The sequence below is a fragment of the Somniosus microcephalus genome, chromosome 13 (assembly GCF_052327205.1).
Source record: "Somniosus microcephalus isolate GS21.2 chromosome 13, FLI_Smic_1.0, whole genome shotgun sequence".
NCBI classification, from domain to species: domain Eukaryota; kingdom Metazoa; phylum Chordata; class Chondrichthyes; order Squaliformes; family Somniosidae; genus Somniosus; species Somniosus microcephalus.
In genome coordinates, this window is record NC_140999.1 from 37,659,638 (window position 1) to 37,687,199 (window position 27,562).

The window sequence follows — 27,562 nt, forward strand, 5'->3', positions numbered from 1 at the left end:
TCGGCCTCTCTGAACCATCAAGGAATTTGTGTGACAGTACCGCTCCAATGCCGTAGGGAGACGCATCACACGCCAGTCTTATCGGTAGTGATGGGTTGTAGTGAGCCAATACTTCTCTTGAAGTGATTAGGTCTTTACTCTTCTGAAAGGCCCGCTTACATTCATCGCTCCATTTCCATGCTACTCCAGTTTGTAGTAGGGCGTTCAGTGGGTGCAGAATTGTGGACAAATTCTGCAAAAACTTATGGTAGTAATTCACCAATCCGAGGAATGACCTCAGTTGCGACACATTTTCAGGCACTGGAGCCTTAACTACCGCTTCAATTTTGTCAGGGGACTTATGTAACCCCTCTTCATCAATCACGTGGCCACAATACGATATCTGTTTCTTAAAAAACTCGCACTTGGGGCGATTGGCTTGTAGCCCATGTTCACGTAGTCTAGTGAGCACCTGCTCTAGGTTGGCAAGGTGTTCACTGTCATCTTCACCTGTCACTAGGATGTCGCCCAAGTAACACTGAGTCCCCGGAATCCCTTGCAGGACTTGTTCCATCGCTCTTTGTCATATCGCCGGAGCTGATGCTACTCCGAATACCAGTCGATTATACCGGTAAAGACCTTTGTGAGTGTTTATCATGAGATACTTCCTAGAGGATTCTTCAACCTCCATCTGCAAATATGCTTGTGCTAGGTCAATTTTTGTAAAACGCTTCCCTCCAGATAGTGAGGCGAAAATATCTTCTATCCTCGGGAGAGGATATTGTACTGTGTGAAGGACTGGGTTCACCGTCACCTTGAAGTCCCCACAGATGCGAACCTTCCTTGGCTCCTCAGACTTATTGTTGAACGTTTTCTTCATGACAGGAACGATGGGTGTCGCCCACTCGCTCCAGTCTACCTTAGATAACACGCCTGCATTCTCCAGATTCTCCAGCTCTGCCTTGACGGCTGGGCGAATTGCACATGGTACCGGTCTTGCTTTGAAAAACTTGGGAATTGCATTCTCTTCTATTTTTATCGAGGCGGTTACGCCTTTAAGAGTTCCCAGTTCTTGTTGAAATACCTCTTTGGCGTTAGCTAAGATTTTTGACAATCGTCCAGGTGTGACGTCGTCATCCTTTTTACCAGCCACCATCAGTGTCTGAATGGAGTGCCAGTCTAAACTTATCTTTCTGATCCATTCACGTCCAAATAACGGTGGTCCACCATCTTGCAGTATGTACAGATACAATTTCTGTATTTCCTTGCCGTTGTATTCGACAGGCACCCTTATTTTCCCCCTGGGGTATACTTTTTGCCCTGTATATGTCTTCAAGACAATGGATGTCTCTTTCAAGGGTATGTGTGAGAATAGCCGCTCGTAGTCTCGTCGATTCATGACGGTCAGGGCTGATCCTGTATCCAATTCCATTTTGACTTGGGACCCTGCTATCATGAGGGTGACCCAAATGGTTCGGTGATCCTCTTTTGCGATTATGTTGTGAAGTTTGAGACAGCTTAGTCTCTTGTTCCCGGATTCACTATCGCTCATCTGGTCTTCGGAACTACTGTCCGTCATCTTTTGTACTTTCCTGTACTGTTCCTTAGTAGCCTTTTTGTTGTCGTTAGTCTTCTTCCCAGACCTGCAAACTCGTGCAATGTGTCCCATCTTTCCGCATTGCCTGCATATTTTGTCCTTGGACCAGCAGTCCTTCTGGTCATGGGTTGTTCTGCCGCAGCGATAACATTTTTCAAATCCCCGTGTCATTTCGTGGGTGCCGTATTCCTGTGGCTTTTGCTGTATTTCCGCAGCTCCCCTTGCTGCTGCTTCGTACGATACTGCCATGCCGAAAGCCTTATCTAGCGTCAGCTCTTTCTCTGAGAGTAACCTCTTCTGGGTTCCTTCACTCAGGAGTCCACAGACAAATTTGTCCCGTAGAGTATCTGTCAGTCCTGCTCCAAACTGGCAGTGCTTTGATAGCTTGCGTAGTTCCGTAAGGTAATCAGCATTGCTCTCATCTTTATGCTGATTTCTCCTGTGGAGTTTAAATCTTTCTGCTATCAGCAGCGGTGTAGGATTTAGGTGTTCCTGTAGGATATCAACAATTTCGTTAAAACTCTTCGCCATCAGTTTGGCTGGAGTAATCAGGTTCCGCAATAGGCCGTACGTTCTTGCGCCCATTAAGTTTAGTAGTACCGATGCCTTTTTCTCATCGGCTACTTCGTTTGCCTCGCAATATACTTCGACTCTTTCCACATACGTGGTCCAGTCTTCTATTGCATTATCGAAGGCAGTGATATTGCCAGTCTTCGGCATCTTGGAAATCTAAGATGGCGCCTCCCGCGCTTTGCCTTCTTCCCCGATTTAACAAAATGGCGCCTCCCGCGCTTTCCGTCTTCTCCACTGCTGCTAGTGCTGTTGCTGGCGTTTTATGCCTTGATGGTGACGCCCTATTGTCTTCGCGCACTTCCCCCCCGCACTGCTGCTAACGCCGCTCTCCGCGGTTCCCGTGGCAAACTGCAGCTCCTCGCGGCTTTCTGCGCTTCTAATTTCTTTTATTTCCCCGTCGTCGGAGCAACCCTACAGGACACTTTCCTCCCTCTTCTCGGGTCTGTATGCTGCCCGGCTTCGTAGCACCGGCCGCGCCCTGTGTGCTCCACCCTCTCTCCTCTTCCCGACAACGCTGCTCGGCCCCGTTGAAAAGCCACCTGATCGAGCTCTAGCCCGCCGCAGCCCAGGAAGGATCAGTGTACTACCTGCCACCAGCCCGATTAGCTGGAACACCATCGACAGGATAACCAAGCCCTGCTCTCGACAGCCTCTCCTGCAAATCTTCAACTCCGATGAATCAGAGGCGGTTGCCCACGGTCGACGCCCGTTTCTTCTGTTTGTTTTATTTATTTATTTATTTTTCTTTCTTCCTTCTGGCCTCGACCTCTGACAACTTCGCTTCAGGGATGGATCCCCATGAGGTGGTGCAGACTGTAGGTAAGTTCGGATCTGCTCGTCGCCAGTATTATGTCCATGTGTAATTGAGACACGGACTGCAGGAGTTGGTTATAACAGGTCTTTACTGAGTGGAGACAAACTGGAACTAACTATGCAAAGTTACTACACAGGCTTATATACAGGGGTGGTCACTACTGGTACTGCAGTATACAGGGGCTGCAGAATATAGTTCCTTCTGCAAAGTACATACACTACAGAGATGGTCATACCTGGTAGTTTTATGACGCAAATATAACCTGTCATTTGTCATCAAATCCCAAGAAAGTTATCTAGATCCTACACTAGGTTGGCATGGGTTGCTTCATTATCAGAGAAATGTGGGGCTGAACACTATCACAGACTGTGGTAAACCACTTTTGTCGTTCACTATCGTTACACTATAGTTATCACTGTTATATCGTTACTCTATGGTTATCACTGTTCACACTGTTGTATCACTATACGAGGTCGCCTCTTGTCACGCTGTTATACCTGGGCTGACCACTGCTGACTCCGCCCATGGCTCCACCTACCTGCCCAGGTATAAAGGTGGTCGACTGGCTGGTATTCCTCCTTGTTGGATCCGATCACCCACGAGGGTGGGCTCTGTTATTTAGCCAATAAAAACCTATAGTTACTTTCTTAACTCGTCGCTTTTCATTGGATGAATTGATAGGTATATCAATTTTATTGGCTAAATTTTAAAATGTCGACACTTGAGCAGTCAAACGACCAGTCAAACGACCAGCCAGACGCCCAGCTACAACAGCCACAGCAGCCAGCCTGGCTGCGAGCCCTCCGACCACCGTACCTGGATCTAAATCCACAGGCAGCAAACTCAGCCCTCGACTTCGAACACTGGCTGAGCTGTTTCGAATCCTACCTGGGAGAATCCGGCGTGCCTCAGAAATCCATGCTAAGAGTTCTGACCGCCCAAGTGAGCCCTAAAGTATTCGCACTCATCCGGGACCTTAAAACATACGAAGCCGCCATCAACCTGCTGAAACAACAGTACCGGAGCCCGGTAAACTCCATGTATGCCAGACACCTCCTAAGATCCCGCCCGCAACAGCCAGGAGAGTCGGTAGATGAATTTTTACAGGCGCTACAAGCACTCGGCAGGGACTGTGACTTTAAAGCGGTATCAGCGGCAGAAAATACTGAAGATAATGTCCGCGATGCCTTCGTGAAAGGCCTGCGGTCCGACTACGCATGGCAAAGACTTCTTGAAGCAAAGGACCTTGACCTGAACACAGCTGCAGCCCTCGCTCGCTCCCTAGAAGTGGCCCATCGGGACCTCGAGGCGTACTCCAGGTACAGTAATTTGCGACCCTGGGACTCGGGACCGACCCCGACCGCGATACCCCTCGCAGCACCGCTCCTGGGACCTACCTCTGCGTCGGCGTCCTGGACCCGATCGGGACCGCCACCCCCGGTACCGGCTGCGACTTCGGACCCCCGCGATCGGGCCGCCGGCTGCTTCTTCTGCGGCCAGGCGAAACATCCTAGGGCGCGCTGTCCAGCGAGAAACGCGACGTGCTCAAGCTGCCTGAAGAAAGGCCACTTTGCTTAGGCCTGCAGAGGCCAACAGAGATCAACAGAGGCCAGCAGTGCCTCATGCGAGTTGTGGGGGCGGCCATCTTCCATCAAGGCCACAGATGCCAGCATCCCCACGTGTGAGTCATGGGGGCGGCCATCCTTGATCCAGGCAACCGACACCAGCAGTGCCTCATGTGAGTTGTGGGGGCAGCCATCTTCTCCATTTTGTCCAACCTCGTGGGCGCCGCCATTTTACCCTCCACGCTCGACCGCCACCTCGCCTCCGGACTCGACCACCGCCTCACCCGCAGACTACGGCAGCTCGCTGAGCCACACACTAGCCTCCGTCACACTGGACCAAGCCCGCCCGCACCACCTGTCCAAGTCCATGATGGACATCAAAGTAAACGGCCGTGCCACGACCTGCCTGTTCGACAGCGGAAGCACGGAGAGTTTCATCCACCCAGACACGGTGAGCCACTACTCCCTCACTGTCCGGCCAACGCGCAACCGGATCTCGATGGCATTGAGGTCCCACGCCACAGACATCAGCGGTGTTGTGTATGTAACCTGTTCCACCTTAAGAGAGCTTAAGCCTGTTCCACCTTAAGAGATGTACTACTTTCTCAGGCTGCTGTAGACGTAATACCGGGGGTGAACACACCGGTATATAAGCACTGTGCAGTAATCTTGTATTCAGAATAGTCCCTACCTCCAACCAGTAAAGACCTGTTTTATTGTTACTGATTAAGTCTGAGTATTAATTACTTGAACAACTCACAGACTTAACACTGGCGACGAGTCTGATTCGGACCCTGCGGCAGTCACTCCGCGGCAGCTTCGTCCACAGCCAGGACGTTGCAGAGAGGTTTCCACCCTCTCCACCCCACTGGAAGACATCCTGACCTCGGAGCCTCCATCGGCAACCGTCAGCTTCTTCTCCAGCTTGGTGGTGGGTAAGCCGTTGTCTGAGCCGGGCAGCGGTGCGACAGGCAGTCGACCGTGTTGGCCGCACGAACGGGGCTGGGGGAGCCGGAGGAATAGGGCGCGAGAGCCGCTTCGAGCGGGAGGCGTTTCAACAGAGCGATCGCATCTCCTGATAAGGGCCGAGAGCCGCGAGAGCGATCGCATCTCCAGATAAGGGCCGAGAGCCGCTTTGGTCGGGAGCCACTTCGCGATCCAGCGATCGCATCCGCTGATAAGGGCCGCACTCGGGCGATCGCGGCGAAGATAAGGGCCGCACTCGGGGGCTGAAGGGAGACGGCGTCAGGGGGACGGGTGAAGACCGCCAAGCGCGGGAAAACCGCCATTTTGTGGGCGGAGGACGACGGCAAGAGCGGGAAGCTGCCATCTTGGATAGCAGTAAAAAAAAAAAAATCTGAGAAATTGCAAATCTGATAAAGTACTACAATGCCTAAACACGGGAATATTAGCAACTTTGATAGTGACATCGAAGATTGGGCCATATATGTTGAACGAGTTAAAAATTATTGTAAGGCCAATAAAATTCGTGAGGCTGATAAAGCACTAACATTATTAAATTTAATGGGTGCGAAGACATACGGGCAATTGAAACACCTGTTATCACCAGATGAACCGGCGGATAAGACGTTCGATGAGATTGTTACTGTCCTGAAAGATCATCTAAACCCCACGCCGCTGATGCTAGCGGAACGATTTAAATTTTACGACAGAAGGCAGCTACAGCATGAAAGCAATGCTGAATATTTGCTGGAATTGCGTAAATTAGCGAAATATTGCCAGTTTGGAACGGGACTGACAGATGCACTACGAGACAAATTTGTGTGTGGTTTATTTAAACAGGATACACAAAAGCGACTGCTCGAGGAGAATGAGCTGACGCTTGAGAAGGCGGTCACTATGGCAGCAGCACACGAAGCCGCAGCGAGAGGCACGGCAGTAATGCAGCTACGGTCACCGGAGCTCAGTGCACACAAATTGGGTGTGAGTTCTGGCAAATGTTATCGTTGTGGAAAGACAACGCATGATCAGAACCAGTGTTGGTTTAAAAACCAAGAATGTAGAACTTGTGGTAGGCTTGGACATATAGCTAGAGTATGCAGGTCAGGGAAGAAGACCAGCAACAAGAAGTCACCGCAAGGGAAATACGCAAAAGTACACAAGGTGGCCGAACAGGAGTCCGATTCAGACGCTAGCAGTAATGAACTGGCTGGCTTAAGCAGTATTGAACTGGCTAGCTTAAGGGTACTCAACGTTGGTAAGGGTGCAGACCTCCAGACAATTTGGGTTACTCTTCAGATAGAAGGAGTCCAAGTAAAAATGGAATTGGACACTGGATCGGCATTGTCGGTCATGAATAAGAAAGATTACAGAAGGTTATTCCAACATATTCCCCTACAGGATACGGAGATTATATTGACAACCTACACGGGGCAGAGAGTGTACCCCATCGGGACAATAAAGGTTGCAGTGGCCAACAAGGGCGAAGGAAGTCAAATAATGGACTTATATGTGCTACCGGAGGGAGGTCCACCACTACTAGGCCGGGAGTGGTTTAGAAACATAAATATGGACTGGCATTCGCTAAAAGCCATAAAGAGTGAGAACTCGGTGCAGATAATCAGCCCAGACTCTAGAACTGACCAACCCATGTGCAAAAGACAAAGTTTCAGCACAGAATTCCACTGAGCAACAACAACATAGTTTAACAGAGAATTCTGAGTCTGTCAAGTCTACTGATATGCACATTTTTGAGGGACACTGGGCTCGAACTCAACTCCATTTCAAACTACAACAGCAATTAGAACAAATGATTCGCCGTTTTGAGCAAGAGATGAATGAAATAAAAAAGTTCTTTGTTACAGAGTGGGAGAATCTGGAAAGGCAACAGAAGCAACTGATGGAGAAAATGGAGCAGGAGCACACCAACCATCTGCGCGAGGAGGCCGAACGAATCAAAGCTGATTCAGGTTCTGAAGGTGTGTGCCATAATCTGGTGTCAGAAGAGTTAACGGTCAGCCAACTCCTTCATATGCTGAGGGACAAGACTCTGAAATGGGAAAAACTTGAACACGAGCTGCGATCTTCAAAGGAAAAGGGTTCGGAGCTCTCAAAAGTCATTGAGATGGCTGATGTGACGACACAGATTGAAACGACTGCAACAGAGCAGCCATTGGATGCCAAAAGTACGCTGACTCACGTCAATGTAGAACAACAGACCGCTGAAACAGCTGCTCCGGTAGAGGGATTGCATAGTCCGATCAATCAATCTCCAAAGGAAGTTGAAGTATTAAAATCACAAATGAGGTCACTAGTAAACGACTTGCTGAAAGCCCAGAAAAAGCTGGAGGCAGAGGTACACATGAAGAAGTCTCTTCAGGAAAGATGTCTGGATTTGGAACAAGAGCTGGCTAACGTCCAGCTGGGTATGGAGGAAATAGACGACCCTCTCGCTGACCTGTCGGACGACTCCGAATATTACTATGTCCTGTCCTGCCCAACTTGTAACTTCGACTCCCACCATACAGAAATCATGGAGGAGCACCGAAAGTCTACGGAACATCGGGAGAAGGTGGCTCTACTACAAAAAAAGGAGGAAGAGAAGGAGGAACTGCGCATGCAGCTGGCAGCTGTGGCAGCTGACAATGGAGCCCAGAGAGTCTCCAAGAAGCAGAAAAGGGGAAACAGAAGATGACCCATCTGAACCATTATCACCTCTACCAGATCACACACGTGGTCCCTCCGAACAGAGCCAAATCAGTTCGGAAGTTCAAGCTGTTAAATCCATGAAAGGACTATTGAATGAGTAACGTGAACCGACTACACCACAGAGATTGAATCTGTGAACTGTTTTCCGCAGAGACTGAATCTGTGATATGTTACGTTAAACATGAAGTTATATATGTATATATGTTATTACGTTATGTTAAATGGGGGGGATGGCTATAAAGCTAAGAAGGGAGGAGTGTTGTGTATGTAACCTGTTCCACCTTAAGAGAGCTTAAGCCTGTTCCACCTTAAGAGATGTACTACTTTCACAGGCTGCTGTAGACGTAATACCGGGGGTGAACACACCGGTATATAAGCACTGTGCAGTAATCTTGTATTCAGAATAGTCCCTACCTCCAACCAGTAAAGACCTGTTTTATTGTTACTGATTAAGTCTGAGTATTAATTACTTGAACAACTCACAGACTTAACAAGCGGCTACTGTGTCGTGACCTTGTCGGTTAAGGGCACGGAGTATAAAAATTTTAAACTCCTCGTCCTCCCCCAGCTCTGCGCTGCCGTCCTACTAGGGCTGGACTTCCAATCCCACCTCCAAAGCGTCACTCTAGCATACGGCGGACCCCTCCCCCCACTCACAGTCGACAACCAGCAGCCTTTAAACCGCCCACCGCGTAACACCTGCGGCCTATCCACCCTCAAGGTCCCGCCACCTTCCCTGTTCGCTAACCTCACCCCCGACTGCAAACCCGTCGCTACCAAGAGCAGGCGGTACAGCGCCGGGGACAGAGCCATCATTAGCTCTGAGGTGCAGCGTCTCCTGAAGGAGGGCATCATCGAGGGGAGCAGCAGCCCCTGGCGTGCCCAGGTCGTGGTTGTTAAGACCGGCAATAAAAACCGCCTGGTCATCGACTACAGCCAGACCATAAACCGGTACACCCAGCTGGACGCATACCCCCTTCCCCGCATATCTGATATGGTCAATCAGATTGCACAATGCCGAGTATTCTCTACCATCGACCTTAAGTCGGCCTACCACCAACTCCCTATCCGCCCTGAGGACCGCCAGTATACCGCCTTCGAGGCGAATGGCCGCCTCTACCACTTCCTTAGGGTTCCCTTCGGCGTCACCAATGGGGTTTCGGTCTTCCAAAGGGAGATGGACCGGATGGTTGACCAGAACGGGCTGCACGCCACGTTCCCCTATCTAGATAACGTCACCATCTGCGGCCGCGACTGGCAGGACCATGACGTTAATCTGGAGAGATTCCTCCGTACGGCCCAACGGCTGAACCTCACCTACAATAAGGAGAAATGTGTGTTTAACACCTCACGCCTTGCCATCCTCGGCTGCGTAGTAGAGGACGGCTCATCGGCCCCGACCCCGAAAGAATGCGCCCCCTCATGGAGTTACCCCTCCCCAAAGGCGCTGAAGAGAACCCTGGGGCTCTTCGCCTACTATGCCCAATGGGTGCCCAATTATGCAGACAAAGCCAGACCCCTCATGAAGTCCACATCCTTCCCCCTTACGGAGGAAGCGTGCGCTGCCTTCTCCCTCATCAAGGGAGACATTGCTAAGGCCACAATGCACGCGGTGGATGAGTCCATCCCCTTCCAAGTGGAGAGCGATGCATCCGACTTCGCCCTAGCCGCTACCCTTAACCAGGAGGGGAGACCGGTGGCCTTCTTCTCAAGGACCCTACAGGGCCCTGAGATCCGACACTCGTCGGTCGAGAAGGAGGCCCAGGCGATTGTGGAGGCTGTACGACGCTGGAGGCACTACCTGGCAGGCAAACGATTTACCCTCCTCACCGACCAGCGTTCGGTCGCTTTTATGTTTAATAACAAGCTGAGGGGTAAAATCAAGAACGACAAGATCTTGAGGTGGAGAATCGAACTCTCCACCTATGATTATGATATCTTGTACCGGCCAGGTAAGCTGAACGAACCCCCTGATGCTCTATCACGAATTACATGCGCCAACGTGCAAATTGATAGACTTCAGACCCTCCACAACGACCTCTGCCACCCCGGAGTCACCAGACTTTACCACTTCATTAAGGCCCGCAACCTGCCCTACTCCATCGAGGAGGTCAGGACCATGACCAGGAACTGCCAGACCTGTGCCGAGTGCAAACCGCATTTCTTTAGGCCGGACAGAGCAAGCCTGATCAAGGCCACCCGCCCCTTCGAGCGCTTGAGCATCGATTTTAAGGGGCCCCTCCCGTCCTCTGACCGTAATGTGTACTTCCTCAACATTGTTGATGAGTACTCCAGTTTCCCCTTCGCCTTCCCCTGCCCAGACATGACCAGTACCACGGTCATTAAATGCCTGAACGACCTCTTCGCCTTGTTCGGGTTCCCAAACTATATACATAGTGACCGGTGCTCCTCCTTCATGAGCGAGGAACTCCGCCAGTTCCTACTAGCAAGAGGTATTGCTGCAAGCAGGACCACCAGCTACAACCCTCGAGGGAACGGCCAGGTGGAAAGAGAGAACGCGACGGTATGGAAGGCCGTCCTCTTAGCCTTAAAGTCTAAGGGCCTCCCAACCTCCCGCTGGCAGTAAGTCCTCCCGGCAGCGCTGCATTCCATCCGGTCACTACTTTGCACTGCCATTAACGCCACCCCCCACGAACGAATGTTTGTTTTCCCCAGGAAGTCGACTACGGGAACCACACTACCAACCTGGCTGACCTCTCCGGGGCCCGTCCTGCTGCAAAAGCACGCGAGGGCCCATAAAACGGACCCCCTGGTCGAGAGGGTGAACCTCCTGCACGCCAACCCTCAGTACGCCTGTGTGGCATACCCAGACAGGCGGGAGGACACAGTCTCCTTGCGAGACCTCGCACCCTTGGGCATTCCGGAGACACCACCTTCACCCCCCCCCCCGATTCCAGCTCAGGTAGACGGCATGCCGGAACCCCACGAGCCCTCGCCGACCACGCAGACACCAGCATCACCACCGGAGAATGCAACACCGCCGCTGCGACAATCGGAAAGGCTTACGAGGCCTCCGGACAGACTGACATGCCAGAACTGGTAGTACACATCACCCCGCCGGACTCAAATCTAAACAAGGGGTGAATGTGGTAAACCACTTTTGTCGTTCACTATCGTTACACTATAGTTATCACTGTTATATCGTTACTCTATGGTTATCACTGTTCACACTGTTGTATCACTATACGAGGTCGCCTCTTGTCACGCTGTTATACCTGGGCTGACCACTGCTGACTCCGCCCATGGCTCCACCTACCTGCCCAGGTATAAAGGTGGTCGACTGGCTGGTATTCCTCCTTGTTGGGTCCGATCACCCACGAGGGTGGGCTCTGTTATTTAGCCAATAAAAACCTATAGTTACTTTCTTAACTCGTCGCTTTTCATTGGATGAATTGATAGGTATATCACAGACCCAATCCTGACCTTCTCATGGGCAGAAGCAACGGAATACGGAATGAGCAAGGACATGTCCCAGCAATGTCCTGGGGCTGTGATGACTGGTCTCCATAACCACAATCATCTTCCTTTGCATCACGTATGGCTCCAGCCACTGGAGTGTTTCCCCTCTGGCCTTCAATTTTACTAGGGCTCTTTGGTGTGATACTTGGTCAAATGCTTCCTTGATGTCAAGGGCAACTACTTTCACCTCTCCTCTGGCATTCAGCTCTGACGTTCAAATCTAGATCAAGGCTGTGATGAGGTCTGGCGCCGAGTGGTTCTGGCAGAATGCAAACTGAGAATGTGCCTGCTCTAGATTTCTGGTTTGTAAATTTGACTGCTCCAGGTTTCTGAATATGTTAAATCACTCTCTACACTGCCAGGTGGCTGACAGTGATCTGAAGCAGCAAGCCAACCCACAGAGGATGCTGACAGAGTTTGCAGACCCTGAAATTAATGTACTGTAACTTCTCCCAACGTTCAATATATAAGCACTTAAATGGTAAAATAATTGTCCCAATGAATGAAGGGGCGTCGGGTGCTGCAGGAGGCTGCAATGTGGCCTTGGCCTCCCAGCCCAGACCAGATGGAATGAAAGAATAGATTCTCACTGATGGCTGTTGACCCAAATTCATGACTAACAGGTTTGGATGTGATGCCCCCCGTAGTTGAATGTGCTGATGGCATTCACTAGACACTCACATGACGAATTACCACTCGGGTGAGGTTCTGGCCAGGTGGAAACAGGCAATAAATGGCAGGCAACAGGCAAGACGAAAACACATCGCGACAGAACCAAAATCATTTCTAAGGCATGGATTTGGCATAATGCTCTTCAGCATAGCCACACATATCAAATCAGGCTTATGATCGTGAACCCTGCAGTCCTACAACAAGTTATGACACTGAAGCTAGCATCAGTTGGCATCTTTGCGTACATCACAACCTTATCTCTCTAACTTAAAGGGAAGTAAAACCTGCATTCTAATAAAAATAGATTAAATTAAAATGCCAGTAAGGGCAAGGTTCATTGCTCAGCATCTGAGATGGGGAAAGATTCTGTATTTTGTGGGCTGTGCCACCTGATCAGTCCTCAGTGGGTTAATAACTGCAGTCTCTGCTCCAGTAGTGCCCACCCACCCCCAACATTCTGGAGACTAATGTGACACAGCCCAACACATTGATAATTGATGTTATTCCGGTTCTGTTTCTCCAGTGACTGCAGGCAATGTAAAGACGGAAGGAAATACATTCCCAGTGCATTGGGAAAAGACAGAGAGCAACTCAGACCATCCAGGGGCCGTGTGAGGAGGTGCTGAAGTGGAAGAGAATTACTCTGGGAATAGTTTCATTAGCATTGAGTGAAAGGACACACTTGAGTAATGATTGTCTACAGGGTCAGTGAATGATTAATTCCAGGAGCAGCGTTAAATGAACCACAGCCACCTCTACAACTGGCCCAGGCTAAGAACATTAGCAAGCAAGGAAAGAGAAAAGGCCATTTGTCCCATCAGTCCTACTCCTTCCAGCACACATGCACACTACACCCTATCATGGACTCTACCCACACATTAAAAATCGCCTCCACATCGAATGATATATAGCCACTACATCTGAAGCTGATTATCAGTCATTGGAACTGGGTGATTAATAACCACTGGATCGGGTGGGGGTGATAATCAATTATTGAATGGAAGGTGATTATCCATCATCCTAAATCCAGTGATGATAATCACCCGCACATCCTTTCCAACCTTTGCTAACAGATACCAGTCCTTCATGCACAAGTTTTGCATTTCCTATTCCAATTTTCAGTTTCTTGCCTTTAGATATCAGTAACAATGCAGGCACTGGGGGAGCTGTGATTGTCCCTGGTACTTGGACAACTACAAGCTCCATATACATAGCTGTTACTATCCTGTACCAGCAGTGTGGAGCCTCCTTACTGCGCATTTGCCTGGGTGTGGATATGTGTACACACCGGTGATACAACTGATACCTTGATTTTTTAGGGGGTGGGGGAAAGGTGCGAGAGGCAGAGGAACGAGGTAACAAGGAATTCAAAACAAAAAGCATGTGTGCACTAAATAAAATCCCTGAAGTGTCCCCCACACCTCAACACACTGCAGATAATCACTGGTATCTGTCTGTGTACAGCTGATATCTCAGGGCAGAGCAGCCACCTGGCTGAGCCTGTCTCTACTTGTTGTGTTCCACCTTGGGAGCAGCTTTCACTTGTACGAACACCCCCTCCACTACTGTCCAAACCCAGATTGCAGGCTCCTACATGTTAGGACATTAGCTCAGTTATCATTAGTGCCAGCGGTGGTCTTCTGGTGGTGCCTGCACGATGAGAATCAATCATTGGATGGAAGGTGATAATCAATCATTGGATGGAAGGTGATAATCAATCATTGGATGGAAGGTGATAATCAATCATTGGATGGAAGGTGATTATCAATCACCCTAAATCCAGTGATGATAATCACCCACACGTGCCTTCCAACCTTTGCTAACATGTTCAGGTTTTCTATTCCAATTTTTAGAATCTTGCATTTAGATAACAGGAGCAGAGACCGGTATAGATCCACAACAGGAGCAGAAACTGGGTACAGATCCACAACAGGAGCAGAAACTGGGTACAGATCCACAACAAGAGCAGAGACTGGGTACAGATCCACAACAGGAGCAGAGACTGGGTACAGATCCACAACAGGAGCAGAAACTGGGTACAGATCCACAACAGGAGCAGAGACTGGGTACAGATCCACAACAGGAGCAGAGACTGGGTACAGATCCACAACAGGAGCAGAGACTGGGTACAGATCCACAACAGGAGCAGAGACCGGTATAGATCCACAACAGGAGCAGAAACTGGGTACAGATCCACAACAGGAGCAGAGACTGGGTACAGATCCACAACAGGAGCAGAAACTGGGTACAGATCCACAACAGGAGCAGAGACTGGGTACAGATCCACAACAGGAGCAGAGACTGGGTACAGATCCACAACAGGAGCAGAGACTGGGTACAGATCCACAACAGGAGCAGAAACTGGGTACAGATCCACAACAGGAGCAGAGACTGGGTACAGATCCACAACAGGAGCAGAGACTGGGTACAGATCCACAACAGGAGCAGAAACTGGGTACAGATCCACAACAGGAGCAGAGACTGGGTACAGATCCACAACAGGAGCAGAGACTGGGTACAGATCCACAACAGGAGCAGAGACTGGGTACAGATCCACAACAGGAGCAGAAACTGGGTACAGATCCACAACAGGAGCAGAGACTGGGTACAGATCCACAACAGGAGCAGAAACTGGGTACAGATCCACAACAGGAGCAGAGACTGGTATAGATCCACAACAGGAGCAGAAACTGGGTACAGATCCACAACAAGAGCAGAGACTGGGTACAGGTCCACAACAAGAGCAGAAACTGGGTACAGATCCACAACAGGAGCAGAGACTGGGTACAGATCCAGATCAGGAGCAGAAACTGGTGCAGATCCAGATCAGGAACAGAGACTGGGTATAGATCCACAACAGGAGCAGAGACTGGGTACAGATCCACAACAGGAACAGAGACCAGTGCAGATCCAGATCAGGAGCAGAGACTGGGTACAGATCCACATCAGGAGCAGAAACTGGTGCAGATCCAGATCAGGAGCAGAGACTGGTGCAGATCCAGATCAGGAGCAGAGACTGGGTACAGATCCACAACAGGAGCAGAGACTGGGTACAGATCCACAACAGGAGCAGAGACTGGGTACAGATCCACAACAGGAACAGAGACCGGTGCAGATCCAGATCAGGAGCAGAGACTGGGTACAAATCCAGATCAGGAGCAGAGACTGGTGCAGATAAAGATCAGGAGCAGAGACCGGTACAGATCCAGAACAGGAGCAGAGACTGGGTACAGATCCAGATCAGGAGCAGAGACTGGGTACAGATCCAGATCAGGAGCAGAGACTGGGTACAGATCCACAACAGGAGCAGAGACTGGGTACAGATCCACAACAGGAGCAGAGACTGGGTACAGATCCAGATCAGGAGCAGAGACTGGGTACAGATCCACAACAGGAGCAGAGACTGGGTACAGATCCACAACAGGAGCAGAGACTGGGTACAGATCCAGATCAGGAGCAGAGACTGGGTACAGATCCAGATCAGGAGCAGAGACTGGGTACAGATCCACAACAGGAGCAGAGACTGGGTACAGATCCACAACAGGAGCAGAGACTGGGTACAGATCCAGATCAGGAGCAGAGACTGGGTACAGATCCAGATCAGGAGCAGAGACTGGGTACAGATCCACAACAGGAGCAGAGACTGGGTACAGATCCACAACAGGAGCAGAGACTGGGTACAGATCCAGATCAGGAGCAGAGACTGGGTACAGATCCACAACAGGAGCAGAGACTGGGTACAGATCCACAACAGGAACAGAGACCGGTGCAGATCCACAACAGGAGCAGAGACTGGGTACAGATCCACAACAGGAGCAGAGACTGGGTACAGATCCAGATCAGGAGCAGAGACTGGGTACAGATCCACAACAGGAGCAGAGACTGGGTACAGATCCACAACAGGAGCAAAGAGTTTGTCTCTAGACACCTTTTCCTGACACAGCAGGTCTTTAGGAAGTGCGTACATGCAGCCCAAGGTGCCTACCCTGCCAGCCTTCCTTTCTGTAGTGTCAGCTGTGGCTCAGTTGGTAGCACCCTCGCCTCTGAGTCAGAAGGTTTTGGGTTCAAGTCCCACTCCAGGGACTTGAGCACATAAAGCTAGGCTGACACCCCAGTGCAGTACAGAGGGAGTGCTACACTGTTGGAGGTGCTGTCTTTTGGATGAGACGTTAAACCGAGGCCCCGTCTGCTTTCTCAGGTGGACGTAAAAGATCCCATGGCACTATTTCGAAGAAAAGCAGGGGAGTTATCCCCGGTGTCCTGGCCAATATTTCTCCCTGTATCAACATCACTAAAAAAGATTATCTGGTCATTATCAGTTCCTTTTCCTGCCTGTTTACTCTCGATCTCTGGTCATTATTTACATCGACTGCTGCAAGGACTCATCATTTCAAAACAGGCAGCGTGAAGCAACAGCCAATTCTCAATTTCTGTCGGGCAATTTCATCCCAATATTCCTCTGTTGCTGAGCGGTTAACAACCACTTATCTTCTATCCAGCATAAACACGATGGACTTTACACTGCGGCAGCACAGAGCTGTTGTGGGAGCTTGCTGTGTACAAATTGGCTGCCACGTTTCCCACATTACAATAGTGACTCCACTTCAAAAAGTACTTCATTGGCTGTAAAGCGCTTTGAGATGTCCAGTGGTCGTGAAAGGCGCTATATAAATGCAAGTCTTTCTTTTCTTTCTTTCCCTCTCTGTGAAAGCCTCAGCCTCTATCCTGCTCTATTCCAATCAGCACGTTTAGAACTCCTGATGTGAACCATCTCAACAGCAGGTGGCTTTGCGTAATCCATGTGATTTTGTACAGATGCGTGCTGCCTTGTGATGTGACCTGCAGTTTCACAAATAATGTGGGCAAATGGTAAATGTTTTAATACCTTAATCATCTGATATCTATTGAACACAGACGCGCATTTGCAGGGATATATAGATACAAATCACGGGGAAATGTATAATGTAGTGGAAAATTGAGCTGTAAACTGTATCTGTCTCTCTACTGGCTCTCCTGTGACGGGGATGATTTCCCTAAATGAATGCATTTACTGTTTTGCAGAAATTGTGACCAGGAGAAACCCTCCCTGGAGTTCCTTTTCCTGCCTGTTTACTCTCTATCTCTGGTCAGTATTTACATCGACTGCTGCAAGGACTCATCATTTCAAAACAGGCAGCGTGAAGCAACAGCCAATTCTCGATTCCTGTCGGGCAATTTCATCCCAATATTCCTCTGTTGCTGGACAGTTAACAACCACTTATCTTCTATCCAGCATGAACACGATGGACTTTACACTGCGGCAGCACAGAGCTCAGTGCAAACCCAACAAAGACTAGAATCTGCACAGATTGTTTACTGGCTGAAATGAAGGGCGTGTGCTATCACAGTAGTCGAATCCATGGTAGATCTGGATTGATTTGGTTGTACGAGACTCCCTTCAGTCAGTGAGATTCCTCTGCCACTAATGGAAGAAAAGTATGAAAAATTCAAACGCTTCAGCCTCGAAAGGGAACCAAGAGAGAGGAGACATTATAAAGGTATATAAGATACTCAGTAGGATAGAAATGGATAATCCTGAGCACCATTTCAACCTAAACTACTACTGCAGGACAAGAGGACATTAATAATAATAATTCAACGTTATTGTCATTGTACAATGCACAAGTACATGAACAACGAAATGTGATCTTGCAAGCTCCCATGAGTCCAGTACAAATAACATTAACATTAAACGTAAATAGCACCGTCCTGGGAGAAGCAAAGCCGCTGCGTCTGTGCGCGCCGCCATTCCATTTCCACCATTCCTCCTGTCCGACAATCTTCAGCCCAACGCCCGGGCCTGCTCACCAGACGCCCCTCCCGGGGCTCCTTCCGTGACCTTCTCACCAACCGCCCCTCTTCGGGGCTCCTTCCGTGACCTTCTGCACCTGGTCTTCCCTGATGGTCACCCCTCCAGGTACTAACCAGGCCTGGCTCTGCTTAGCTTCCAAGCCTTGCCAGTGACCCTGTCCCTAGTCCCAGGAACAGCTGGCTAAAGGTAAGTTCAGAACTGGTATCAGAAAGCGCTTCTTCACAGTGATTAATGGGCTCCAGGTAGGTCAGTGGAGGCAAGAACTCCGCAATCATTCAAGGGGCAGTTAGACAACGTGATGGGGGCAAATCATAGGTTACTATGGAAGAATGAGCTAGATGGGCTGAATGGCTTCCCTTATCTTGACGTCTGTCAGAGATATCCACGGCTGACTGCCTATCCCAATCTCACTACTAAAGAGTGGCCTGCAGAGAGGACAATGAAGGCCATTAGTGAACCAGGTTACATGATAAATGGTGCAGGATGGAATTCAGGCCCGGATTGGCCACTTTCCCTTTACCTTGCATCACTCACTCAGCACAAAACTTAACAAATTAAATAATGATTATTGGATTTCCCCTAACCCTCAAATAACAGGCTCACCTATCTGAACAGCACTTAAAACACACGCTCTGCGTCACTGGTGAACTGTTCACAAAGGCGTCCTCTTAATCCCTTTGGTGTATTCTGTCCTGCTCTGAGCGGAGCTACTTTTAAATGCTTTATCTGGCAACAGTTTGCCTGTCAGTTTTCAGCCCAGTTGGCAACACGGAGTGAAGGGTTTTCAAACAGGGCTGGTAACTCATCAAACTCCAGGAATTAGAACTCAGAGCTACGTGCTCCTCGACACTCGCGCAGGTACGTGACCCTGACCCCTCTCCTACTGATACAACAGCTCAAGGGACTCTGGCAAAATTCAGGTTTGCCTTTAAACTGCAGCTTTGCTTTAAATGAATTCAGTGGGGCAGGGGCTACAGGCAGAGTGTTGCATGAATGAAAATACTCCAGACAGATAGGTACCTGGTTCTATTTATGATATTCAGTTAGAACCTAATTAAGATGCATTTACATTGCAGCAGCCTGAAACTACAGTCTCACTGCTGTTTGGATTCCAGACAGACAGAACCCTGTTTATATTGACAGGCTCCTGCCTGGCTGGAAGTCTAACTGCCCTGTTTAGGGGCGAGCTCTATAAATGTCTGGATACACACAGGGGCAGAACTATCTCCCAAATGTAAGAAATTTAACGGACGAGAATTTCCTCGGAGCTTCTGTCGCTGTAGCTTTGATAGAGGTTCTGCGGAAGCCCCATTTATGCGTGTCAACGGGGTTCCCGCCACAGTTACGATGGCGGAGCAGGAGAAGGCCCGAGGAAATTCCTGGCATAAATGTTTAGAGAGCAGCGGTGGAAAATCCTGGTTCTCAACATTTAAATTAAGGTCATTTTGGTCTACAAGAGTCCAGAGGGTCGAACACCCACCACACCAGCGGTGTGAGACTACAGTCTGCAGGGACACTGGCTCTGTATGCTGTGGGGTCAGGTTCCACCCTGACTTCCCATTACACTGCAAGTTTAACGTCAGTCAGAAGCTGAACTCCATGGCCTGGAATTTGCAGTTGCAATGACGGCGAAACTGTCACCGTCATTACTCTGTGAAACTGACAGCAACTTCTGGCGTCCGCAGTTAAACGCGGAAGTCCAAAAGTTGCTGTCAGTGATTCCCCGCTCCTCCACAGGGTGCGCTGTTGAAGTCCCCGCAGACGGGAATCTTTAGAAATTGACGTGAACCTCTATTTTTACACTCTAATCTCACTGTAAAAAAAACCCCACTTGTTGAATGAAGTGTAACTGGGTTTTTAACAAACGTACAGTCATAACTACTGCTGAACAACCTCTCTGGCCCTGAAAAACTAATTTTATATTTGTGGAATGTCAAATTTCTCATGATAAAAATCCCATAGGTTTTTAATATAACAATTAATTTCTTTTTAAAGTTTGTTTATGATATTTCAGCTTCTACCTTAATCCCATGTGTATGTCCCAATCTTTATTTTGCTTTCTGCAAAATGATTAAAAGTGAAGGATAATCAGTGCGTTTTACTTCCTGGTTTGCTGTCTGTGGCAATTCTTCAATGTGAATGGCTGCTTAGCCTGCTTGATGACATCACTGTTGCTGGACGCTGGAGATCCCCTATAGGTGACGCCAGAATGAAATTAACGTCGGCAAAGGTGAATTCCATGCCACAGAGATCGCTAGATCTTTGTGGGCAGCTTTCTTCGAGGTCAGTGGTGAGCGCCGTCACCTTGCCGCTGACTGCAAAATCCGGGCCAACATGCACCAATGCCACACTTGCAAAGTAAACGCACTGTAAATCACCTTGCTTAAAGGAGAAGCTTCAGGGGTCAAGTGCACACCCTGCACAAGCTGCCCATCTTGCGTTCCTATTCTAATATCTGCACATTTTAATCCCTCCACTTGAACAGCTATCAGTGAAGCATAAGAGACAATAAGGATCCTGCTGTATCATACTGGCTTCCTAACAGCGAGCCCATCTGTCTCCATGTCCACTATAAGCAGTCTTTCTCACTCTCTCTCTCCTCCCCCCACCTATCTATGCCAGGATTTCAAATCCACTTCACTGTTTAGTTTCTTAAGTAAGTCATATGAACATCAGCGAGGAAATTTGAAAGAGTTAATCTAGTTTTGCAGTGTACCTAGTTTGGTTAATTTACAGATAGTGCCCTATTAAAATACATATTAGCAAATCCCCTGTGGCATTGCTCATGGTAAGTCGTAAGATGCATTGTTTATAGGGACAGGAATATTATATCATGTCAAATGTTGTCGTGTATCTCTTTAATGCCAGAATATGGAGTTGCCATGAATTCTTGAAGCAAATGGTTAGAGTTCAGGCTACAGATGAAACACCAGCTAGAAGAAACTGGTATGGTATTGGAAAGGGGGAGCTGAAACACAGGATTTTATGATTCCTTTGTATCTATAACAAAAAGACCTGAGTGCAGGAGGTCGAAGGTGCAATTTTCCTAAGAGTCACTGGGGTAAAAATTCAATTGCTTTGCGCCTTCCGTTAGCACCCTAAGAGGGCTCTAATGGGAGGCACAAAGCAACTAGCGCCCGGGCACAACGCCGCCCACACCTCCCGCGAAATTCAGCGGGAGGTTAGCGGCGGCGATAACCAGTTGCGCCGCCGCCAATGTTGTCATCGCTGTGCGCAGCGCCCCGCTCACGATCTTCGGGAGCGCCCCCTGACTTACCACCGGACGCTATGCCCGACGGGGTGAGGGGGGCCTACCTGCGGCCGGGGAGGCGCAATTTAAAGGTGAGGTGCGGGGCGGCCATTTTTGTTGCTGGCCGCCTGCCAGCACCTGCCTGCCTTCTGAAACATCCCCCTTGCCCCCCACCCCCGGCGGAGTGCCGGCTGCGCTCCAAGAGCCCGGCACTTCTCGAGTGCCGGGCTCTTTTGCTGGCACTCCCAATTCCCGGGGGCCCAGCTGGGCTCCGGGTCGCGCTGCGCAAGGCCCCTCCCCCTTTAAGCACGTGGCGCTGCGGCACATAGCGCCGCGATATTCCCTCGCAGTGCCCCAAGAGAGGGGCGCTGCCAGTAGCGCCCTGCTTCCCTCTTGGGGCGCTAGCACTCAATTTCCAGCGCAGGGATGCTAATTTTTCCGGGGCACTACTCAATTTTTAGCCTACTGTTTAGCAAGGTTAACCTTTCCTACGTTTGTTTTAACTTGCTTCTGTGTGACCTCTACTGCAAATCTTGAGGAAATGGAAGGGCGGGCTAGAGGAGGCGGGGCTGGGAGTCAATCATCTGTGAAGAATGACCCTATTGGGTAGAATAAATTTGCCTATGATTAATCATAACACAGGAGTGTTACAGGAAGTGTGTGACAGCACCTGTCATATACATGACTTTTAACACATTATATAGATGGCTATGTACTGAATTATTGTGCTGGCCACAGTGAGGGATGTTGATGTCAGGGAATGGAACACTTTTCACGTTAATCTTCTAAACTCAAGCCTGTGAGATTTCCAGCATTCCCCAGATGATGTGAGGCTTTGTGCAGGAACACACCCAGAGAGCCTGCATCCATTCCCAGGGGCTAACGCGTCCTACAGGGAAACCAGAGCCCATTCCAAGGGGCAACAGCATCTTTGCAGCGAAGCCTGGAGTCAAGCACCAGGGTACTCAATATATGCAATGAGAAAGTCTCACTATAGCACAATTACATGAAATCAACGTCAGTCGCTTGGTGGATTAAACTAAATCTAGTTCATCACCAGGAAAAATCATTGCTTGTAGTAGATGTTTTTGAGGAATTTCGGATCAGCAGGCTAACTCGATCTGGAAACTCCCGAGTTCTTAAGTTTACCCAAAGCTAGAAATGCTAATGATTGAGCTGCTGATTGGGTGGTGTGACTGGACATCACATGAACACAATCAGCCAATCTGTTTATTGAAAGCATTCTGCAATCTGATCAGCAGCCCAAGCAAGCTGTGTCCAGATGGCCAAACACACATTGTCCAGATGGCCAAACAGGGACTGCCCAAGTATCCAACCATGTTGTGCCCGGTTGGCCAGCCAGAGATTATTGGCGCAGGTAAACCAAGCTCTGTTCAGATACCTGGGAAGGCTCTGCCCAGGTATCCAAGTGGACACTGTCCAAGCGGCCAAACCTGGCACTGTCCTGAGAGAGAGGTCGAAGCCGGGGACCCATGGCAACCATCCCTGGCAGTCAGATAAGTGGTGGGCAAGGCTCTGGATGTGATTGAGGGGATGGGGATGGGGAGCCCATGGCAAAGGAGGACGAAGGCTATCTTGTGAGGCTCGGAGGAGCTCCTCCTAGCCCACAAGGAAATTTAAAATTAAAATTTTCAAACTTACCTGCCTGGGCCTTTTTTGGCGCACCTCCTGGCCTGATGGGGGAAGCCGTCACTGCTCCACCGCTCCTGCCTCCAACGAAAATTGCCGATCTGTTCCCAACAATATCATCGGGACCCCCATCTGTACATTTAAAGAAGGGCTCCCTGCCTTCCAGCGGGTGTCCCGCGCGCCTGCTCAGAAAAGCAGGTTAACATCAGGACACGGCAGGAAGGCAGTGGGATCAGAGGGGGTAAGTCTCTGCCCTTATTTTAACCGTCTGATTTCCACCAGGCCTGGGGGGTTAAAATCGGAGCCATACTGTCAGGCAGACCACAGTGGATTTACTCTAACTGCTGTGTAACATGCACATCATGTGACAAAACTACACCTGCCTCTGGAGGAGAAGTCATGCTGGATGTTTCCGGCAATGGCCGACCTCACAGTCACGCAGTTGCTCAGTGACGGCCATTCCATTCACAGATAAGGTGAAGCTGGAATGAGTTACAGTGAGTGGCAGGGTCCAAGTGATGGCAACATTATTTGTGGTTTATGACCTCTGACCCCCTTGCTGGGTTACAGCATCACAACAGACTCTGTTCATTCCAGATTCAAGAACAAGCAGGTCAGAAAAAACAGCCTCTCGCTACAAGCCTGATAGGGAGGCTCAAGTTCCCAGTATAAGCTCCCAGTTCCAGCTCAGTATCTTGTAATCAAGCATAAGTTGATCCAATATTTAGTCTAATTTTTGATATATTATATACCCCATGTCTCACACTGAAGCTGCTGTCTCTGGGACTGGGAGAAAGTGCCAGGAACCATACAGGCCAGAGATGGGTGGACAGAACTAGGGTAAAGGGCACTGCAACTGATGAAACAGTTGGTGACGTGAGGTTGAAGATCATGGAGAGAGATTGCACACAGCCATTTAAGGAGCTAGTGAGAAGAAAATGAGCTGTTCATTCCAACAGTAATAATTGCAGCACTCAGCAAGAGAGGCAGAATAAGGCACCGAGTTGATTGATCCCGAAAAAGTTTAGCAGCCACAAATCAAAGAATCCAACATCAGATAGCAAGAGATTTCAGCTTGATTTAGAATGTTTATGAAACATATGGAAGGGGGATGATATTCTAATGCCAGGAATTACTGGAACGCAAAAGTGAAGAATTGATACGACTCCTTTTAACCCCTTACCAACTGAGTGAAGTATTATTCAATATTATATTACTTAGAATTTACAGCACAGAAACAGGCCATTCAGCCCAACTGGTCCATGCCAGTGTTTATGCTCCACACGAGCCTCCGCCCACCCTACTCCATCTAACCCCATCATCATATCCTTCGATTCCTTTCTCCTTCATGCACTTATCTAGCTTCCCTTTAAATGCATCTATGCTTTTCGCCTCAAATAGTCCATGTGAAAAAGGTTTCTGCCCCTCCGCTGCTTCACGTGCCGACTTGCACTGCCATGTGGTCCCGGTGGGACCCACCTCCGTCAGTGCCTCACGCGTGTGGCCAAGTGGTCACTCTTCATGTGGGAGCCCATACGGTGAATATTTGCCTGAGGAAAGGGGACAACACGGTCGAGTTTGATCCTGTCCTCACATTCGCACACTTTCCAACAAAGGTCACTAAATAGCGATCGCAAGCCAGAATCCAGCCTGATTTTTCCCTTCCCTGGCACGGAGGCAATGGTGGCGCCTCCCCGCCCCACCCAGCTAAAATCATTTAACCGAGGGAGCCATGAGTTTCACTTTACGAGAAGAATCCGCCCTCTGCCTTTTCTTGGCAATAACACAGGAACGACAACAAACCAAGCTGCCCTGTATCAGTCTCAGAAGTTACTGTGCCAAGGAAAGCGAGAGAGAGAAAATGAATCAGAGTGCAACATCTGGAGACGAACAAAATATAGGTAACTACCAAGCCCAGTGCTGCCTGAGGGAATGTCGGGTGTTTAATCCCAATTATCAGCTCTGGAAGCCTTAAATCCCATAACAGTCGACTCCCGCAGTGCAAATGTATTTAATTCACTTCACAGCAAGTTAGGACTGAAAGCAACCAGCAGCCAACTGGAAATTCCAACATCCCATCCCTTTCTTTCCATGCGTAATGTGTCAGGCTAGGATTAACAAAATGTGCTGTTCAGGAAGCTAACAGTGAACAAATGGTTTCAAGTCAGCCACATTGCTAATGGCTCATGAGATTAGCTATTCAAAAAACACAGAACATTTTTTTAAATAAATGTTGTGTGTTTTCTGAAATACAAGTTCTTTCTTTTAAACCTCTACTCAGGGCTACATTAAGGAAATCCCGGTGAAGATTAAAATACAAGGAAAAGGCCATTCTGTCCATCCTTCTGGTACCTGTTTGTAATGTAGGGAAAAGCAGCAGTCAATCTGCGCACAGGAAGATCCCACAACAGCAATGAGATAATTGACCAGAAAATCTGCTTTTTTTTTTTAAACTGATGTTGGTTAAATGTTAGCCAGGGCACCAGGAGAACTCTCTTGCTTTTCTTCAAATAGTGCCATGGGATCTTTTACATCCACCTGAGGGGCAGACAATGCTCAACTGTGCAGTACTCCCTCAGTACCAATGTTCCGGCTAAGCTGCGCAGCGATCTGGAGGTCCCGAGCAGGCCGCTCACCGGCTTTTACAGTGAAGAAACTGCACATGTTCGAAAATTTGAATGAGCCAGGCAGCCAGTTAAAGGGACTGCGCACGATACAAAAACATTATATGTGGGAACATTGCTCCGTACTGCACTGAAGTGTCAGCTTGAATGATGTGCTCAAGTCTCCGGAGTGCAGCTTGAACCCATGAGCTACTGGCTCAGAGGTGAAAGTGCTACCAGTGAGCCAAGGCTAACTCACCCAAAGGCCATCCTTCTGGTACATTATACTGGTGTGGGAAACTGTATTCTTTACATAGTTCCCACCACAGTATAAAAAATATAAGTCTGCACTGCAATACAAAGAATGCAGTCACCACCACAGTACAGAAAATACAGCAAGTGATATCTGCACATCGCTGAACCCCAATTTTGTTAATAAAAGAATGTCATTTTTTTCCTCTCTTCAAATTTGTAAGGAACCTTCTTTTTAACCAATCCATCACATGGAAAAAATCCAGGAATCTGTGGTAAAAATGGATCCTTACCGATTGCAGTTTTAAGCCCCAATCCTCTCCTGGGAGGAGGAACCCTCTCTTCTGCCCCAATAAAGACTCCAAATTTGTCAAATGTAAAATTGCAGCACACCTGGAACCGCTTGCTCCCTGTTCATGAATCACAGTATCGTGCCCTCATACTCCATCGCATGCACTCATCATTTTGGGGGAACTGTGACTGGGAGTGTATCCTGTAACGGTGCAGAGAGGCACAACATGACTGATCCCAACAGTAAAGCGGTAAAGCCTGGAAAGTAAAACCAGAGAACTCCCCTCCTGTGGTACAGGGCCTGGCCTCTCTGTCTCTCTCTCACAAGACCCAGCCTCGCTGCATCTCTTGCTCTCTTTCTTCCTTCTCCTCTCCCCAACGCCTCCTCGCAACATGAGTTGGCATTGAGATCTCTCTGCACGGTGATTCGTGGGGTTTCAACTTATGCCCTGACTGCTCTGTGGGACAGCACAATGTTGGGCTCTAAGCCACTGTCACACAATGTCAGTTCTGGAGGGTAGCTACAGGTTACACACACCCTACCATATGTGGTTGATTTAACCAAATGAAGCACAATCTGAGCTTTCTTCAAAGGAACCAGAGTTTGATTAATCGCCCCTTCCTTCCATCAAATGACCATCTTTAGATTCACTGACCCTTCATAAGCCCCTAAAATCCCAAGTAATCTTTAATCCGGACTGCTTTGCAGATTTACTTCTGAAAGCTTCTGACATAGAACTGCCCTGATTCCAAAAGCCAACCGAAACCCAACGTGCAAAGCATGCACCATCACCCCCCCCCCAATCATTTTAAGCCAAAATCCAAAAGCAGTGTGAAAAGAAAAAGACTTGCATTTATATAGCGCCTTTCACGACCACCGGACGTCTCGAAGCGCTTTACAGCCAATGAAGTACTATTTGAAGTGGAGTTACTGTTGTAATGTGGGAAACGCGGCAGCCAATTTGCGCACAGCAAGGTGATAATGGTCAGATAATCTGTTTTTGTTATGTTGGTTGAGGGATAAATATTGGCCAGGACACCGGGGATAACTCCCCTGCTCTTCTTTGAAATAGTGCCATGGGATCTTTTATGTCCAACTGAGAGAGCAGACCGGGCCTCGGTTTAACGTCTCATCTGAAAGGCGGCACCTCCGACAGTGCAGCGCTCCCTCAGCACTGCACTGGGATTGTCAGCCTAGCTTTGTGTGAGCGCGGAAATATCCAGAGTCACTGAAGACTGGAATACTGGTGATTGGTTTCAATTAAAAATGACATTGGCCAAAGAGCGGTGCCTATTTATCCATCATGTTTTCCGTT

At 49.0% G+C, this 27,562-nt stretch overlaps 1 protein-coding gene across 1 annotated transcript in view; it reads right to left on the reverse strand.

Moving 5' to 3' along the window:
* The window catches only part of LOC147108234 (dedicator of cytokinesis protein 7-like), a gene marked incomplete at its 5' end in the record, with an annotated part of 242,453 nt that overhangs the window by 145,266 nt on the left and 69,625 nt on the right, over window positions 1-27,562 (reverse strand). The window lies entirely within an intron of this gene.